Here is a 21,077-nt window from a genome sequence, read left to right as displayed (position 1 = left end):
AAACATATACAGAAACAAAACTTTTTAAGAATCAAATAAACATGGAATGAAAAATATTGAAAAATTATTTGATTTTATTATGTTTATTAGTGGTATTAAACATTTTTGCTCTCAGTGAAATATTAATAGTTGTAAGGTCAATGCAATTAAATGTGCTTTGCTTTTTTAAAAAATTCATTGTATAACACTTTGTGATACATAGATTCAAATAAGTATTGACATAAGGTAGAATTGCATATAATACAAATGTACATAAAATAAGGGGAAAAGAGAGTCTCTAAAAATTGCTCTAATACAATTTGAGCAGGAACAGATCTCACTGAGTTGGAAAAATCAGAAAGACTTCATAGAAGAGGTGACATTTGATTGTGTTTTGAAAAAAGTAAGGCATCTCAATAAGCTCTCCCTGGGATCAAACCTAGTTGACCCTACATGAAGTTTGTAGTCATTAGGTTTCCCTCCCTCTAGCATGATTGTCATTTGCCTTTACATTTCCCAGAGGGAAAAAATATCTTCAAAGTACTTCAAAAATCTTGGGTAGATATTTGTGATTCTGGGTCATCTTTACAACTAGTTTGCCAACTAGGTCTAGAATATCATGTGTTATCACAATCTGACAGAGGTCCTCTGTTTCAGAAAATATTTTGAATATTCAGAAATATTCAGATGAAATATTGAGAAATATTCAGATGAAATATTCAGAAAATATGACCTCTGTTTCAGAAAATATTTTGAGAAAGAGATTTGTAGATCCAGCACTTAATGCAGTATTGAACAGAGAAGAAGAAAGTAAATGTAAAAGTAAATTCAATATCTCCCCAATATCACCTCAGAAAAACTGAGGCAAATAATTAATTGTGTCCCCCACAAGTGAAATTTGTATTGGTTGTTGTTCCACAAAGGTAAAGCTTTCTAACTGCACTTTGCTTAAAGAATATGTTAATTTTTGACATATTGGTACCATTCAGAGTTTCCTCCAGTTCTTTTTGGTCCATTATTTGTTTACATGTAACCTGCCATACTTTAAGAGTGTCCCTTTTTCTTTTGACTTGGGCAAAATGTCCCATCTTTTTGTAAAAATTAGTTTATCCTGCTCAAATGAACTCTTTTGATTTAGTACTGGATAATCACTCCAGAGGAAAACAAAACCTAAGCTTATCAGGTAATAGATGAGTGCCACTACTGGACAGAAGTTAATACATTGTCCGAGTCAGTCAACTACCATAATCATCTCCTCCTTCCTGGATCACTTTTGCCCACTAATCACCTCCTCCACAAGCATTACCTCCTCTGCAGGAATCATTTCCTCCACAAGCATCACCTCCTCCCTAAGAATCAACCCCTTCACAAGTATCACCTCCTCCCCAAGAATCAACTCCTCCACAAGTATCACCTCCTCCCTAAGAATCATCCCCTCCACAAGTATCACCTCCTCCCCAAGAATCATCCCCTCCACAAGTATCACCTCCTCCCCAAGAATCATCTCCTCCACAAGTATCACCTCCTCCACAAGAATCATCTCCTCCACAAGTATCACCTCCTCCACAAGAATCAACTCCTCCACAAGTATCAACTCCTCCACAAGTATTACCTCCTCCCCAAGAATCAACTCCTCCACAGAAACCAGAAATTCTAGATGAATTGTGCTCTTGATGAGTGTTCCTTTGAGTCTTACGACATAAAAAACAACACATTATAAGACAAAAAACAAATATAGAAGGAATAGCAATAATCATTATAATAAAAATAGATTCCATATTGTTCAGGATGTAAGTGCTTTCAACTTCAAAGCAGCATCAATAAGGACAGCGTAGTCTTGCCCTTTTATCCAATTAGGTGCCAAATTTTTTCTTCTTTCCTGCTGCTTCTGCTGTTTCTCAAAGCCCACATAGTCACTTGTCCCTGGACCTCGTTGTTCACAACCAGTATGTTTCCATTTCTTATAAATTCCCCTATTTCACATTATTCAGAGATTCTTGTCTTTGATAGAAGCATCTGAAAAACAAAATCTCAGAAATCATAGTGAAATTAGATTGGGAGAGGAACAGCTTTATCAAAGACACATAGGTTTTCTGAGCATCTACATTCATAAATTTCTTCAAAAGTTATTTTTTCAAGCAAGCAAGCAACATTTACTTTCTATCTCTGTCCAACGCTGTACTAAATGCTCAATCTACAGAGAAAAAAAGGAAATTCAGTCCCTATCTTTCAGAAGAAAACATACACAAATATCAATGGAGATAAAACACAAATAAACTAGATGCAAAGTTAACATTCAGTAGAAGCTGAGAGTCTGGTGATGGGCAGTGTTGTGGTTGGGGAGGAAGGGAAAACAAAAAAGTCTTCAAGCAGAAAGTAGCATTTGATCTAAGACTTAAAGGCAAACTAGAGATTCCAAGATAAGGAGGTGAGGAGGGAATCCATTCCAGGTATAGGGCACAACTACTGTAAAGGCACAAAAATGGGAGAGGGATTGCTAAGAGTGAAGAATAACAAGAAGTCCAGTAATGCTGGATTGTAGAGTACATAGAGGACATCCATGTGTAATAAGCCTGGTCAGGTAGGATGCGGCTGGGTTGTGAAGAGCTTTAAATACCAAAGGATGAGGTGGCATCAAAATGGGAGAGTAATAGATAGGCAACTTTGCCTTAACTTCTTCATATCCCTCTACACAATGACTTATGAAGTGCATGCACCAGGCTAGGTAGACATAAATGGGGAGTGCAAATTATACCATGGAGAGGAGAATGGGGCCAAACAGGGAAAAAAATTGAACCTCATTCTCACCTAAGTTAATTTAAGGAGGGAAGAACATACATTCATACACAGTTGGGTATAGAAATTCATCCTTCCCAATAAAGAAATAGGAGGGGAAAGGTATTAGCAGAAAGATGAGAGGATAAAAGGGCAGTTATTTTGAGGAAGGCAATGGTCAGAAGCAAAGGAGATTCTTGAGGAAAGTTTAAAAAAAGAGAGACAGATGAGTATAAGAGAATAGTGTGGAGGGAAGTTCATAATTACCAATCAAAACTATAACTGTTATTGGGATGAACTGAACCATAAAATGAAAGAGGAAAGTAGAATGGAAGAGAAATATGAATCCAACAATATCTTGTTTCCAAGAAACATTCTTGAAGCAGAAAGATAAAGAGCTAAAAATTTAAAAATAGACAGGAAACTATATTTTACTAAAATAGATTAAGAATTAAGATCAATATTGAACATATATTCACAAAATGTCACAGCATCCAAATTAGGAAGAAAAATTAAATGAGTAATAGGTGGTGATAGATATTTAACTGCACTAGTGGAAGATCTCAATTACCCTACTCAGACCTAGATAAATCTAACCATAAAATAAAGAAGAAAAACATTAAAATGAGGAATGCAATTTTAGAAAACATAGATATGATAGAACTTGAGGATATATACACAGGAATAGAAAGGAGTACATCTAGTATCCATTTTATAGGACACCTTGACAAAAAATCACCATGGATTAGGGTATAAAAATCTCCAAAAAATGTAGAAAAGTATAAAAAAGAAATGTATCTTTTCCTGACAATAATTAAATTTCAAACATATTCATAAAAGCTTTTGAAGTAAAAGTGGAAACTAAATAATCTAATTCTAAACAGTGAGTGGGTAAAAGAACAAATAATAGAAACAATCGATGTTTTCATTGATCAAATCAAAGATAATGACAACAATGAGAAAACCTACCAGAATTTGTGCGTTGCAGCCTTTAAAATCAAAGATGTAAATAATATTGCTAGTTAAAGAAAAAAAACTCATTGATAAAACTTGCAACTGTTTTTATTAAATAAATAAATGGATAATTTTATTTTTTTAATAAGAAAACTAAATTGTTGGTATCAAAAATGAAAAGGATGAATTCACAAAAAGTGAAGATGAGGTAAAAAATTATTAGGAGCCATTTTCCACAACTATATACTACTAAAACTGATCATCTAAATAAAATGGATGCATACTTACAAAAATATAAATTACCTAGATTAGCTAAAAAGGAAAAATAATATTTAAGTAATCCTACCTTAGAAAAAGAGATGTAATAAGTCACTAATAAACTCACTTAGGAAGAAAAAAATTCCAGGATCAGATGAATTCATAAGTGAATTCTACCAAACATCTAAACTACAAGGTTATTCTAATACTATATAAATGATCTTTTTAGTGGTAATGAAGGAGACTTACCAAATTTCTTCCATGACAAAATTACTGTTTTGATACCTAAACCAGAAAGAGGCAAAACAGATCAAGAAAACTAGAGACCAATTACCCTAACATTGATGCAAAACTTAAAAAAATATATTATCAAGGTGATCACAACTCTATATTACAAATATTATACACGATGACCAGGATGGATTTTTACCAGGAATTTAGGAATGGTTCAATATTAGGAAAACTATAAGCATAATCAGCCATATCAATAAATAAGCCACAAAATAATGCAATTATAGCAATAGATACAGAAAACACTTTTGGTAAAATAGAACTCATTCTATTTTAAAACACTATAAAGCATAGAAACAAATGGAACTTTGCTCAAAATGGAAATTAGTATCTATATAAAGCCAAGAACAATAGGGATAAACTGGAAGTCTTTCCATACAGATCAAACCTGAAGCATGGATTTCCTTTATCACCATTATTCAATATTGTACTAGTAAAGGCAGCTATAGCAATAAGACAAGAAAAAGAAATCAAAGGAATAAGCATAGGCAAAGAAGAAACAAAACTATCACTTTTGGCTGATTATATGAGATTTACTTAGGGAACTTTAAAGTGCTTTAATTAAAAATTAGACTAGTTGAGACAAAAAGCAACTTCAGCAAAGTTGCAGAATATAAAATAAACCCACACAAATCATCAGCATTTTAATATATTGTCAATGAAATCTAGCTGGAGGTGATAAATACCATTTTTAATTATTATAGATAGTAGAAAATACTTGAGAATCTACCTGCTAAGATACACAAAGAAACTACATGAACACCATTTCAAAACACTCTTCACACAAATAAAGACAAATCTAGGTGATTGGACAAATATTAAGTGCTCATGAAGAGGTTGAGCCAATATAATAAAAATGACAATACTACCTAAATTATTTTCCTTATTAAGTGCCATAACAATAAAACTATGAAAGAATTACTTTATAGAAAAAGAAAAAACAGTAATAAATTTCATCTGGAGAAACAAAAAATATCAAGAATATCAAGGGAATAGATCCAAAGAGAGAAAGAGAAGAAGAGGGCACAGCAGTACCAGATTTCAAACTACTAAAATACTGTAATCATCAATGAAATTTTGTACAAGATAAGAAATAGAGGTTGATCAATGGAACATATTGGGCACACAATACACAGAAGCAAATGAGCATTATAATGTTTGTTATATTTGATAAATCCAAAGATTGTAGCTAATGGGGCAAGAACTCTTCTGGGAAAACTAGAAAATATTCTGGCAGAAATTGGCCATAAACCAACCTCTGACACCATATAGTAAGATAAATTCAAAATTGGTACATTACTTAGATATAAAAGGGATATCATTAGCAAGTTATTGGACCATGGAAGAAATTACCTGTAAGATCCATGGACAGAGAAAAAAAAATCATGGTCTAGGAGTAGAAAGAGAGGTTCATGAGAACTAAACTAGATAGTTTTGATTGCATGAAATTTAAAAAGTTTTGCACAAAACAAAACCAATGAAGCTAAAATTTGAAGAAAGGCAAGAAACAGGAAAAAAGTCTGATAAACATCTCATTTCCCAAATATAAAGGGAACTGAAGCAAATTTATAAGAGTCACACCCAAACTGATAGTCAAAAGATATGGAGAGGCAGTTTTCAGAGGAAGAAATCAAAACTATATAGTCATATGAAAAAAATTCTCTATATCACTAATAATTAGAGAAATGCAAATCAAAACAACTCCCCCCTATCATGTCATACTAATTAAATCACTATGAGCCAGGCACTGAACTCAGTAAGGAAAGAATAATGTCCTGGGGAATCAACAGATAATGGGCACCAGTTTCTTGATTAAATGATAAATGTACACATCTTGATTCCCAAAGGCTGAGAGGTTACTGAGTACTAGTGGAAGAGAAGATGGAAATGGAATTTGGGACCAATTATTATTTCAACTCCCCTATCACTGTATTCAGTTCCAGGTACTCTTTGATCCAGTGACATTCTCTTTCTTGCTGTTCCTTGAACAACATTCCATCTCCTGAATCTAGGCCTTTTCACCTAGTTGTTACCGATACCTAGAATTCTCTCTCTTTTCCTCTCTGCCTCCTAAACTTCCTAAAACTTTCTTCAAATCTAGCTAAAACCACCCCAATTATAAGAAGGTCTTCCTAACCTTTCTATTATCTCTCTTCTATTCTGTATAAATAATGTGTCTAGATAATTGTTTTCAACATAATCATGTTGTCTCCCAATTTTTTTTGTTCTATTTTTTGTGTCTCTAGTGCTTAGTACTGGAACACAGTAGGTACTTAAATGCTTGTGTACTGACTGAATGCTCCTACCATTACCAGTTAGTCTGAGGGCATGAGTGAAAGCCAAATAAGTACCAAAAAGGATGGGCAAGGATATATTGTCATCAAGAGGGAACCAGGGCTCAATGATTGACAGAAGACAGAAGAAGTAAGAGGAAAAGTTTTAAAGATAAAAGCAAGTTTCTTAATTATGGAGCAGGAATTCCAGAGAACTTAGTGAAAGGGACATGAAGATGTGGAATGGAACAGGGGTACAGGATTGAAGGTGGTAGGAGTGACAAAATGGGCATTTAGAGATAAGGAGCTGTGTTTGTATATCAGCAACTGGTGGTTTACAATCACTGGGACCAGGAGAGTATGAATAGGTAGGAGTATCTAACAAGCAATGTGCTGGTAAGATTTCACAGCAATCTTTATGGAGGGTGGGGGAGTGTATAAACAATATACTTTGAAGTTTAATCTACATTACTTTTGTTTTCCCCATCACTTCCTTAAGTCTAGATAATCAATAAAACAATAAATTTAGCCTTGATTTGTAGCATTTGCTGATATCCATGTTATAAATGCTGTAATGGGAATGTAAATTTTAAAGATCTTCCCTGCCCCTAGGCTAAAGTACACCTGGAGCCTGGGGTGGGAGGCTTGTTTTTCAGTAGATACTTTTTGATTGGCCAGTGGGTCCAAAAGGTTGTTACATTCTCTGAGCCAGGAGAAGGCTGTATAAGCCCTGATGTGAGGCTTTGTTTGGGGGCTCACTTTGAGAAGTGTTCTGTGATTTGATATGGATTATGGAAAGCCGTTGTCCAGAGGCCCGCCGGCTTTGAAAAAAACCCAGATGTTGAAAGCCAGATATTGATTTGGTATGGATGTAATGGCTGGACAGTTTGGAAAGCTGTCTACTTGATCTGTTTCTGTCTTGATAATTCTGCCTGTATACTTTGAAGTTCGGGGTGCTGACCTTTTTCCCCTGAACAAGGTAAACGATATATGTCTGACTGATTAAAGTAAGCTTGTTATCCATTTTGAGTTGCTTTCCTTTATCAAAGCAGATCCAAGAACCTGTATGGTCAGCCACCCTGAGGATGCTTGGGGTGCTTGCTGCTATAAATGCTCACACTGAAAATTTAACAATTGGCTTTCAAGAGCCAGTGAGAGCTGGCTCCAGCAAATTTGATTCTAACTATTGTAAAATGAGTCCAGGCAGAGTGTTAATAGAACTGGTTTTAAAATGTTTTAACAAGATGAAATGATGGGTTACAATTAATTAGATGATACCTAATAGGGAGAGTGATGTAGAGACAGCTTTCTCTACCAGCTGTGGGGAGGGATGTGTGTGTGAGTGTGTGTGTGTGTGTGTGTGTGTGTGTGTGTGTGTGTGAAACTAGGATCTAACAGCACTCACTCAGGAACCACCTAGCCAGCTTAACGAAATAGGATGATTAAAGTCCTATGCCATGACTAGGCAACAACACCCTTTCATGATAGTGAACATTATTATTAATCCACTCACGAGTACTAACCCCTAAATCTAGCAAATTCCTACTACTTATTACTCTTTTAAAAAAATATTACTTTTTTTAAAAAAAATTCTGAACTTAAGAAATAAAACAAGCATTTCCATAACGTAGTAGAATAGGGAAAAAAGATGATTGCACATGAAACTGCAAATCTATTAGGTATAACTTGCTATTCTTTTTAAATATATACTTACGTGTCATGTACTTTTTTTTCTCTCTCTCCACCCTCAGCCTAGAGGTGGCTTTCAGACACAAATGTGTGTATATACATGTATGTATACACATGTGGGTATAAAACCATTCTATACATGCTTCTATTTATCAATTATTTTTCTAGATGCAGATATCATTTTCCTTCATAGGTCCTTTGTAGTTAATTTGGAAACTTATAATAGTCAAAATTACATAGTCACTAAAAATTGCTCTTAAAACAACATTGCTATTACTGTATACAATGGTCTCTTAGTTCTACTCATTTTGTTTTACGTTATTTCATGCAACTCATTCCATGTTTTTCTAAAATTATTGAGCTCATCATTTCTTACAGCACAGTAATATTCCACCACCATTATATACCACAACTTGTTCAGCCTTTTCCCAATTGACAGGAATCCCCACAATTTTCAGTTCTTTGCCACCACAAAGAGAGCTGCTATAAATATTTTAGAACAGAAAGGTTCTTTTCCTCTTTCCCTAAACATGTTGGCAAAGAGACCTAGTAGTGCTATTGCTTAGTCAAAGTGTATAAGCAGCTTAATATTACTTTGAGTATATTTCCATAATGCTCCCCATAATGGTTGGATTAGTTAACAGTTCCACCAACAGTAGTGTCCCAATTTTCCTACATATCCTCCATTGTTTGTTACTTACCCCTATATCGTTTAGCCAATCTGATAGGTGTAGAGGGATATCTCTGGGTTGTTTTAATTTTCAATTCTCTAATTTACATGATTTAGAGCATTTTTCACATGACTATAAATTGTTTTGATTTCATCAAAAAACTACCTGTCGATATCCTATAACCATTTATCAATTGGAGAATGACTTGTATTCTTATAGATTTCACAAAGAATTCTTAATATTTAAGATATGAGGCCTTTATCTGAAAAAAAACTAGCTATAATTTTTCCCCCAATTTTCTACTTTCCTTCTGATCTTTCCTACATTGGTTTCATTTGTACAGAACCTTTTTAATTTAATGTAATCAAACTTACCCATTTTATACCTCTCAATTTTCTCTATCTATTGTTTATTCATAAATTATTCAACTATCTGTAAATCTGATAGTTAATATGTTCCATATTCTTCAAATTTTCTTATACTATCTCCTTTTATATCTAGGTCATGTATCCATTTTTGACCTTATCTTGGTAAATGGTGGAAGATGTTGTTCTGTGCCCAATTTCTGCCATGCTGCTTTCTGGCTTCCTGAATAATTTTTACCAAATAATGAATTCTTACACCCAAAACTTAAGTCTTTATATTTGTCAAACAAAGGGTACTATAGATATTTGCTCCTGTAAATTGTATGTCTACTATGTTCCATTGATCTACAGTTCCATTTCTTAGCCAGTACCAGATAGCTACTTTAATAACTACTGCCTTATCATTTATTTTAAGATCTGGCATTGCTAAAACTCTTTTCTTTACTTTTTTCCCCCATTAGTTCCTTCAATAATCTTCACCTTTAGTTCTTCCAAATGAATCTTACAATTATTTTTTCTAACTTAGTATAATATTTTTGGTAATTTTGTTGGAATGGCATTGACTATATAGATTAATTTAGGTAATTTTGTCATTTTTATTATATTCCATGTTATATATTTTATTGTATTTATTACATGTTCAATATTATTATGTTATATTAATTATATTTATATTATTTTGAATAATATTGGTGACAGTGGGAATCTTTGTTTCACATCTGATCTTACTGGGAAGACTTCTAACTTATACCTACTACAATAATGCTTTGGGATAGTTTTAGGTAAATGATTCTTATCAACTTACAGGAAACTCCATTTTGGCCAATACTTTCAAGTGTTTTTTTAAAATAAATTTTTATTGGTATCTTTAAAAAAAAAAAACCACACACATCACCATAGTTGCCCCAGTATCCCTCTCCACCTCACAGGGAGCCATCCCATATAACAAAGAGTGGGGGGGGGTTGTTTTGTTTGTTTTCAGTTTTCAAATGTTTATTAGCTTCTGATTTACATCATTCATTTCTGCCGGATTTTGAGATACAAATTTTCTCCCCGTTTTTCCCCTACCCACTGCCCCAAAAAAGCAGTCCCACAGGATATCTCCTCCTCCAATCTGCTCTCTCCCATATCTTCTCCCCTACGGCCTTCAACTTTTCCAGTAAGGTAGGTGGATCTCTATGCCCCAGTGCCTGTATAACTTATTTCCCAATTACATGTAAAATAGTACTAATACTAGTATATGTATATATATATATATATATACATATATATTTAAACATTTTATTTTAAAACTTTGAATTCCAGATTCATTCCCTTCCTCCCTTGTCACCCACCCTTACTGGGAAGATAAGCAATTCAATATAGGTTGTACATGTGTAGCTAATGCAAAACATTACCATAGTAGATATACTGTAAAAGACTGACTATATTTCCCTCACTCCTATCCCACTTCCCACTTGTTCTATTCTTTACTTTGATCCCATCCCTTTTCAAAAGTGGGTGCTTCCAAATTCCCTCCTCCTCAGCCTGCCCTCCCTTCCATCATCCCCCCTCTCATCCCCTTCCCCCTACTCTCTTGTAGGGCAAGATACCCTATTTAGTGTGTATGTCATTCCCACCCCTAGCCATATTCAGTGAGAATAAGGTTGACCCATTCCCTTTTGCCTTCCTATTCTACCCTCCATTGTAATCATTTTCCCTTGCCTTTTCTATATAAGATAGTTTACCCCATTCTGTCTCTCCTCCTCTCCTCTCGTTATATTCCTCTCTCACCTCTTGATTTCACCTTTTAAGTATCATCCCTTCCTATTAAATTGGTCCTGTGCCCTCTATCTATGTATACCTGTAAACATATATACACACATTCACATATGTATTCATATGCCCGTATACCCTCCGATATATATATATATATATGTTCCCTTCAACTACTTTCATACTGAGAAAAGTTTCATCAGTTACAATTACCATTTTTCCATGTAGGAATGTTAATAGTTCAACTTTGATAAGTTCCACAAGATTTCTTTTCCCTGTTTACCTTCTCATGCTTCTCTTGCTTCTTGTATCTGAATGTTAAATTTTCTACTCAACTCTGGTTTTTTCATCAAAAATGCTTGAAAGCATGCCATACCAATTAATTTACCAAAAAAAACTACTTTATAGAGCTAGAAAAATGGCAACAAAATTCATTTTGAAGAATAAATGGTCCAGAATATCAAGGGAATTAATAAAAAGAAATGCTAGGGAAGGTGGACTAGCTATACCAGATTTCAATCTGTATTATAAAGCAGCAGTCATCAAAACTATTTGGTACTGGCTGAGTAATACAGGAGTGGATCAATGGAATAGATTAGTCACACGAGATTCAGAAGTCAATGAGTAATACAATAAACTAAAATACTAAATAATAATAGTAATACAATAAACTAAAATACTAAAACAATAGTAATCTATTGTTTGATAAATCCCAAGACCCTGGTTTTTGGGATAAGAACTCACTATTTGACAAAAACTTCTGGGAAAACTGGAATATAGTATGGCAAAAACTGGGCATAGACCATTATCTAACACCATATACCAAAATCAAGTATAAATGGGCGCATGATCTAGGTATAAAGGTTGATACTGTAAGCAGTCTCATAAAACAAGGAATAGTTTACCTGTCAGTCCTGTGGAGAGGGAAAGACTTTATGACTAAACAAGAATTAGAGAACATTATAAAATGTAAAATGGTTAATTTTGACTACATGAAATTGAAACACTTCTGTACAAACAAAGCCAATGTAGCCAAGTTAAGAGGGAGGTGGGAAATTGGGAAAGAATCTTTACAACCTATATCTCTGACAAAGGACTCATTTCTAAAATATACAGAGAATTGAGGCAAATTTATAAGAATACAAGTCATCCCCCAACTGATAAATGGTCAAAGGATATGAACAGAAAGTTTTCAGAGAAAGAAATTAAAGATATCTATAAGCACATGAAGAAATGCTCTAAATCACTATTGATTAGAGAAATGCAAATCAAAACAACTCTGAGGTACCACATCTCACCAGTCAGATTGGCTAAGATGACAAAACAGGAAAATGACAAATGCTGGAGAGGATGTAGGCAAATTGGAACACTAATGCATTGCTGGTGGAGTTGTGAACTGATTCAGCCTTTCTGGAGAGCAATCTGGAATTATGCCCAAAGGGCTATAAATACTTTCATATCCGTTGACCCAGCAATACCACAAAACCACTAGGGTTATATCCCAAAGGGATCATAGAAGTGGGAGGAAGACCCATATGTACAAAAATGTTTATAGCAGCTCTTTTTGTGGTGACAAAGAATTGGAAATTAAGGTGGTGCCCATTAATTGGGGAATGGCTGAACAAGTTGTGGTATATGCATGTTATGGAATACTATTGTGCTATAAGAAACGAGGAGCAGACGGTCTTCATATTTACCTGGAGAAGCTTATACGAACTGATGCTGAGTGAGAAGAGTAGAACCAGGAGAAATTTGTACACTATTACAGACACAACGTATGTGTGATGACCAACTTTGATAAACTGGACTCTTCTCAGAAATGCAGTGATATAAGTCAATCCCAAAAGACTCATGATGGAGAGAAATGTGTGCATCCAGAGAAAGAACTAGAAAGAACTGAGTTTATATCCAGATGGAAGCAAAATACCTGATCTTTTTCCTTTTCTTGTTTGGTTTTATGTCCTCTTTACCATTTTTCATTCCATCTGATACAATCTGTCTTTATAACCTGACTAATGTATAATGTGAAAGTATTTACAGATCCTATACTTGACTATATGCCACCATGGTGGGGAGGGGAGGGAGGATAACAAAATGTGAAACTCAAGGAATTGTGGAATTGAATCCTGTAAACTAAAAAGAAACAAACAAATTAATTTTAAAAGTTAAAAATAAAAAGAAAGATTAGGTTGTTGTTTAGTCTCCAATTAGTTTTTATTCTATGTTTCCATTGTCCCTTATTAAATATGATTTTTATTGCATTGTGATCGGAAAAGAATGCATTTGTTATTTATGCCTTTCATTATAAAATTTTTATGCCTGAACATGTGTTCAATATTTACTTCTAAGAAAAAGTTGTATTCCTTTTTATTCCCATTCTTTCTCTCCAGGTGTCTATTATATCTAGCTTATCTAAAATTCTATTCACTTCCTTGACTTCTATCTTATTTAATTTTTGACTAGATTTATCTAGTTGAGAGGGGAAGAGTGACATTTCTCACTATTATAGTACTATTATATATATCCACCTCTAATTCATTTAACTTTTAAAAATTTAGATGCTATCGTATTTTGGGCATATAGGTTTAGTATTGCCATTATTTCTTTGTCAATGGAACCTTTTATCATGATGTAGTTAAGTTACCTTGTTTATTTCTTTTCATTAAAACTATTTTAACTTTAATTTTGTCTGAGATCTTGATAGCTACCCCTCTTTTTTTTTTGCATCACGTGAAGCATAATAAATTCTATTCCAGCCCATTATTTAATTGTATATATCTCTCATTTTTAAATGAGATTGTCAGACTCTGATTTTTAATCCATTTTGCTATCCATTTCCATTTTATGGGTAAGCTCATCCCATTCACTTTTAAAATTATAATTACTATTTGAGTATTTACTTCCATCCTATTTTTCCTCACTATTTTCCTTCTCAATTTCTCTTTTCACTCTCTTCCTCCTCACACATCTTGTTTGGTACTAAACACTACCTCCCTAATGTACACCCTTTTAAAGTATTCCTTCCTTTTCCTTTCCTCTTGCCCTCCTATTCATTATCCTACCCACCCCTTTAAGAGTCCTTCCACTATCCTCTCCCCTTACTGTTCTAAATCTTAATTTAAATACTCTTCTAAATATCGTTCCCTTATCCAGTCCCTTGGCCTTCTTATTTATTTAGAAGTTTAGAAGTTTATTATTTATAAGTTTAGAACCCCTCTAGATGTTTATATTTCTCCCTCTTTAACCCAAATCTGATGACAGTAAGGTGCCAATGCTATCAGCTCACCATACCTGCTTCCTCTCTCAGTTCTTCCATTCACATTTCATTTGCATAAGATAATTGCACCTTTTAAAAATATTTTTCTACCCGATATTGTTTCTTAGAATCATTGCATAATACTCAGCTCAGCTCTGACTTTTCTTTCAAACTACTCAAGTAATGATGACAGTCTTAAAAATATTGATAACATTTTCACACAAAAGAAATAAGCAGTTTGACCTTACTGAGTCCCTTATAATTAATCTTTAATGTTTTCCTCATATTTCTTTGGATTTTATGCATCAGATTTTCCAATGAGTTCTAATATTTTTGTCACAAATATCTAAAAGTCTTTCAGTTCGTTAAATATCCACTTTTTTATTCTTGGTTGTACTCAACTTTGCTACATAAGTTATTTTTGGTCACAATACTAGCTCTTTTTCTCTTTGAAATTTAATGTTCCAAGATCGATGGTCTTTTAATGTAGATGTTTCTAGGTCTTGTTTAATACTGATTATAACTCTACAATATTTAAATTGGGTGTTGTTTTTGTTTTTTTATTATTGCCCATATCATTTCCTTCTTAACCTGGGAGCTTTGAAACTTAACTATGATATTCCTGCAGATTTTCACCCTGATATCTCTTTCAGATGGTGATAAGTAGATTTTTCCTATTTCTACTTTACCCTCTTGTTCTAGAACGTTAGGGCAATTTTCCTGAATAATTTCTTGTATTCTTTTTTTATCATAACTTTCAAGTAGTCCAACAATTCTTATATTCTCTTATCTCAATCTGTTCTCTAGATCAGTTGTTTTTCTACTGAGATATTTCACCTTCTCTTCTATTTTTTCATTCTTTTGATTTTGTGTTATTATTTCTTGGTGTCTTATAACATTAACTTCCCCTTGCACAATTCTATATTTAAGGAGTTATTTTCTTCTTTAATATTTTAGACCTCTTTTTGCAATTGGTTGACTTTATTTTCATGATTTACTTGATTTGCCTGGATTGTTCTTTTTTTCTTAATTTTTTCTCCACCTTTTATATTTTATTTTTTAAAACTTTCTGGGCTTGTTACCATTTGATGTTGCTCTTTTTTTAACTTCATTGTCTTCCTCTGCATAAGACCTCAGATTATCTCTTATCACATAGTAGCTATCTATGGGTTCTTTCTCCTTTGCTTATTTATTTTTATTTCTTTTTTTTTATTTTTAGCAGCTTATTATTATAATCAGATTCTAGTCCTGAGTTGTGAGTAATGATGCCTCAGGTCCCAAGTCCTTCTTACTATTATTTTCTGAATGCTGTCCAGGAGTTAAACTTCAGGCATTCCTCACCTTCCCTAAGCCAAAGCTATCTCCTAAACATTTTGGTCCCTGTGGTACTGAGCTCATTTCTCATCCATAGCCACGGTCTAAGATCATGTCTGGTCAGCACTGCTAGACCTGGCATATGGAGACAACAAAGAGTCCTTACATCTACCTCTACTTTGTCTCCAAAAGTCAGCCTAGAGGTGCTTATGCTTTACTCTTAGCCAAACCTCAGTCCCTGGAGAACATGTCTTTCCTGGAGTCCTTTCAAGTGGTTTAAGGAAGACAACTACTTTACCCCAACTTTTGTTTATTTTTGCCACTCTACTTTCACTTTGAGTCAATGTTCTCTCTGTTTGTGAAGGAAATTTAGAGACTATTTTTCTGACCTATTCCACCATCTTTCAAGAAGTCACTTACCTATTACTCTTACTATCCCTAACTTACTCAATTATCAGGTCTCTAGGAACAAATTATCCTCAGTTCTGAGTCACTGTCACAAATCCTTTTATCCCAGTCATTCTTAACCCTACCAATCCAATTCATTCTGTGCCATCGGAATTCTTGCTCTATAAGGAAAGAACTCCATCATTTACCTGCTTTCTGTGAGACCTTGGTTTCTCAAGACAAGACTGCAATGTTGACCATCCTCTCTAGCGCCTTCATTCACCCTCCTGACACACTGGGAGAGTGGAATGCTCTTTGCTCTCCACTTCAACTTCCAAATTCTACTTTTAGAAGCATTAGCAATCTCTCCCTCTTGAAGTTTACTGGATTAAAATTTTTATTCCTATTCAAATCATGGTGGCTATTGTAAACCAGTGCAGAGTTAAAAGCATAGCTCACTGTCTTCCTCTCCTTTCCACTCCTGCCCTTATACTAGAGGACTTTAAAGTCCATGTTAATGCTCTCTCAAATTCTAATCTTCTAATTTCTCAGTTTTCTTAAAACTGATGAGATGTATTCCTTTATTCCACAGTAAGCACAGTTAAGGATGGCCAAACTCAGGATTTCACTTTTATCCACTGGCATTACATTTTCTTAATCTAACATTCTGACTCTCCTCTCTAACCATAACCTCTGACCATCTTTCCTAAACCTTTTCTTTGTTTTTGTCCAGATCTCCAATCCCTCAATCCTTTAGTATTTTCTTAGTTCATTTGCCTGGCTCTCACTTCACTTTCTTCTCTTCCCTATTTAAATCCTGTAATTAACCATTTAAATTCCATACTATCAGCAACTCTCACATCTCTCAACCTTTGACCAAAACTGCTTACCCTTTGCCAAAACCTAAACCTGAATTACTCCCATCATTTATCTCTTCTGCTCCTTCTCATGCACTGCTGAAAAGAACTGAAAGAAGTCATGGTAAGGCAACCCTTTTACTTTTCTTTAATTGATGCCCTATCAGCAGCCTCAAAGAAACTAGGCCAAACTTCCTCTTCTCTTTTTCTGTCTCACATGTATTCTCCCATTCATTATCTGAAATGAGGACCTCACCTCTTAATTTAATGACAAATTTGAGATAAGTTCTATCTTCTTCCCTTCTCTTCATTTAGAAACCCTATAATTATATCCACCCTTCCTTCCTTCTTTTCCCCGGTCTCTGATAATGAGTTGCCCTTTTTAATAACAAAGACAAGTCCCTTTCTACACAAGTCCTTGATCTCAATTCCTTCTGTCTTCTTTGGCAGATTGTCCCTTATATGAGGAAACCAAATGGTGCAGTGGATTGAGTTCTGGGTCCAGAGTCAGGAACACCTGAGTTCAAATCTCACCCAAGATACTTACCTGTGTCACCCTGAGTCTCTATTCACCTAACTTTCCTCAATTGTAGAATTAGGGAGCTAATAATAGCACCTATACCCCAAAGATGCTTTAAGGATTGAGTGGAATGGTATTTTTAAAGTACTGTGTACATACTAAGCATTTAATAAATGCTTATACCCTTCCCTTCCTCCAAACAACTTTGTGACTTGCAACCATTTTATTGCTGTTTTCTTACTTACAGTTTGATTCCTTCATTCAGTCACCCTTGTTATTATCTTATGAAACTTCATCCTCTCCTAATCAAATGGTTCCTTAACTATTGCCTTTAAACATACTCAAGTTTCCTTCAACCTTAAAAAAAATACCTTCATTAGACCCAAACTTCTCCCTTTCACAGTAAAACTGCTATAAAAAGCCATATCCATTCTTTTTTCCTACCTCCCACTGCTCTTCCTCTTCAACTCACAGTATTACTTCTCACTTCCCTCACCTGAAGTTTCTCTCTCCAAAATTACCAGTGATTTTAAAACTCTCAAATCACGTGGTGTTTTCTTCATCTTCATCCTTTTTGGCATCTCTGCTCTTTGTTACACTTTTGAATTCCCTCTCCTTCTAGAAACTCACATCCCTCTGGGTTTTGGTGATACCATGCTTTTCTGATTCTATTCCTAACTGTCTGACTGCTCTTTCCCAATCACTTCTGTTGGCTTATTATCCTTTTCATGATCTCCAATTTTAGGTCTTCCCAAAAGATCTATCTTGGAATTCCTCTTTTTTCTTTTCTCTTTCTTTGTACTCCCTCTCTCAATAACCTCATCAGTTCCCATGAGATTGAGTCATCATCTCCATGTGATGGGGAACATTCAGACCAATGTCACCTTTCTTTCATATTATTGCAATATCCTCCTAACTGGTCTCCTTGCCTCAAGTCTCCCCCTACTCCAGTCTATCCTTCACAAAGAGAGTAAAGTGATTTCCTTAAGCACAAATCTGATATGTCACTTCCCTACTCAATAAACCCAGTGATTCCCTATTGCCTCTAGAATAAAATATGACCCCCTCTGCTTAGTTTTAACACCCTTTTCTTGCTTCCTAACACCCTTTTCTACCTGGTCCAATATATCTTTCCAGACATGTTGCACATTACTTCCACTCCTACACTCCAGCCAATTCATTCAGTTTCTTTCTTTCTATTACTAACATATGACTTCATTTTTTATCTCTATTCTTTGAACTGGTCATCCCCAAAGCCTGTAATGCATTCCCTCCTCACTTCTACCTCATAGAATCGTTTTCCTTGAAAGTAAAGTTATAATACCACCTGCTACGTGATCTCCTGATCTCCCTGACTGCTTCTCTTGCTTCCTAATAATTTCATATTGTACTTTGTATTTATTCTCTTTATAGTGATATTGTATATCCTTATATACATACTGTTCTTTCTTCTCAAAATGAAACTTTTTTTGAGTAGGGATTATTTCACTCTTTTCCTTTGTATCCCTAGCACCCACCAACATGCCCAACAAATAGTAGACACTTGATATTTGCTCATTGATTGATTGATTGACTACTGTAAATAATTGCTTTTGTGTTTTAAAATGCCAACAAAAGCATGAGAAACGTTTCAAAAACAGATGATGATTAAATGTAAAAACAAAAAAATAAACAAAAGAAATCATTATTATTACAGGGATGGTAGCTAAAAATACTCAAAATAACTTTAGGTTATATTCATATTTCAGAGTATAGAGCAAGTAATGGAATATAGAGAAACTATAATTTCCCCTGATCAGACCACATTTTGATTACTGTCTCCAGTTCTGGGAATTATATTGTGAAAAGGACATAGACAAGGGTAGAGAAGAGAATAAGTATTGGCCCTGAATTAAGTACTTTTTTTTACTAATAGTATCTCATTGATTTTCATTTTACAGAAGAGGAAACTGAAGCAAATAAAAATTAAGTAAATTGCCCATGGTCACACCATTAGTAAGTGTCTGAGGCCATATTTGAGCTAAGACCCTTCTGATTTCAGGCTTACTGTGCCACCAACCACCTCTTCTTGGATTAGGTGCTGGTAATGGTAACCAAGAGGAAATAGAAACTCAAGACCATGCCACATGGAGATTTGCTGTATGAACGAGGGCATTTTAGTGTGAAGAAGAGAAGAGATGGGGTAATTGACCCTGCCTTTAAATGTACAAAGAGATGTCTTGGAAGAGGGAGTAGGCTCATTTTACTCAGCTCAAAAATATAGAACTAAAATTTCTGAGTAATAGCTAAAGGAAGGTTGATTTTTGCACCATATAAAAACATTGGACTTGAAGTGGCAAAGAACCTCAGAGACCATCTAGCCCAGATTCATTCATAGTTCACAGGAGGAAACTGAGTCCCAAAGAGCAGAAATGACCTTCCCAAGATCATACAGATAATAAGTGGCTGAGCCTTAATTCAAAGTCAGATTCTCTGACTTTGAAGAATCTTTACATTAAACCAGCTTGATTACTTTCTAATAAATCAATGAATTTCTGTGACAAGTTGAGCTGGGAATTATTAGCTACCTGGAATGTTACTTATAATTGTTCATTTCTTCCACAGACAAAAAAATGTCCTAAGTGGTTATCCTCATGGACATCTGGAGAGCTAAGGTTAACCAGGAAGGAAATTGTTTAATATTTTTAGTTTAGAACAATATAACACACCTCATATATATGCTTTAACTGGGGCCACACTTGATGCCCAACATGGGGAAAAAACAGCCTTCTAACCCAGTTTCAAGCATTTTCCCCCAATTTGACTGTCATTTTATATAGATGGCAAATATTCTCACACAGTTACAGTAAAACCCTTTTATCTAACTGAAGAAAAAAGAAAACATTCTCCTACCCAGGCCCCAATTTCCTTATTTGTAAGACTCAGGAATTGGATTATATGATCTCTAAGAACCCTTTCAACTCTCAAATTCTGAATTTATGAGGTCAGGCATCCAACAAATGGGAACAGAATTATTCATAGGCAAAGACATACTTCATTCCCAGCAGCCATCCCTGCTGGCCTCTGGTCGCTCACTTTGGTTGACTCTGAGCTGAGGAGGGTCCCGTTCCACATGTCTCCAGTCTGCTTTTTGCTCATCAGTTTTCTGGCAGCTACTGGCAGCAGCACCCCCAATCAGGGATGGGGCTGGGTCACACCGAAAGATAGTGGGATGCTGAGCACTGTTTTTCCTGTAGCAGCAGACACTAGCCTCTCAGAGTCTCGTGAACAGCAAATGAAGGCTTTGAGGAACCAGGGTGAACCCCTGGTTCCGGTGTGTCCTCCTTTCACTGAGAGATAGCAGTTTTAAAATGTCAACCACATGTGAGAGATTTTGGGGGGTAGTTTTAACAGAGGCCCTGAGGCAGCCTTTGTCCCACCCCTTCTGAGAAGGCGCCTCCCATTTTGAGCTGGAAATTCCACCCTTCCTTTTTTCTCATCTTACAACCCACAAAGAGATCAGCTGCCTGTGCAGGCTGAAAGGGCACGTTTAAATGCCGCCTCTAACATGCACTGACTTTTTAACCCCACAAAAGTCACTTCTCAGGACTCTAGGAAACTCTTTAAGACTCTAAATTTCAGACAAGATACTTATGCACCTCGATGGAGCAAGTTTCTTCATTTGAGAATTTCCTGTACCTATGAAATTAGTCTGGGGCAAAAGCTAATGAAACAACAGTAACCCACAAAATCC

At 35.0% G+C, this 21,077-nt stretch overlaps 1 long non-coding RNA gene across 1 annotated transcript; it reads right to left on the bottom strand.

The window, feature by feature from the left end:
- Positions 1-64: 64 nt before the first annotated feature.
- Positions 65-20,755, bottom strand: LOC138175624 (uncharacterized). The gene is made up of 3 exons (XR_011172042.1): positions 20,378-20,755; positions 4,216-4,251; positions 65-1,995 (listed from the first exon to the last, which is right to left on the bottom strand). It is a non-coding gene; the product is annotated as an uncharacterized lncRNA (long non-coding RNA).
- Between the last annotated feature and the right edge of the window lie 322 nt (positions 20,756-21,077).

Source organism: Petaurus breviceps, unplaced genomic scaffold (assembly GCF_028583685.1).
Source record: "Petaurus breviceps papuanus isolate PSGF00001 unplaced genomic scaffold, PetGlider_PUasm1.0 138, whole genome shotgun sequence".
Classification (NCBI taxonomy): domain Eukaryota; kingdom Metazoa; phylum Chordata; class Mammalia; order Diprotodontia; family Petauridae; genus Petaurus; species Petaurus breviceps.
This window is presented reverse-complemented; position numbering and strand designations above follow the sequence as displayed.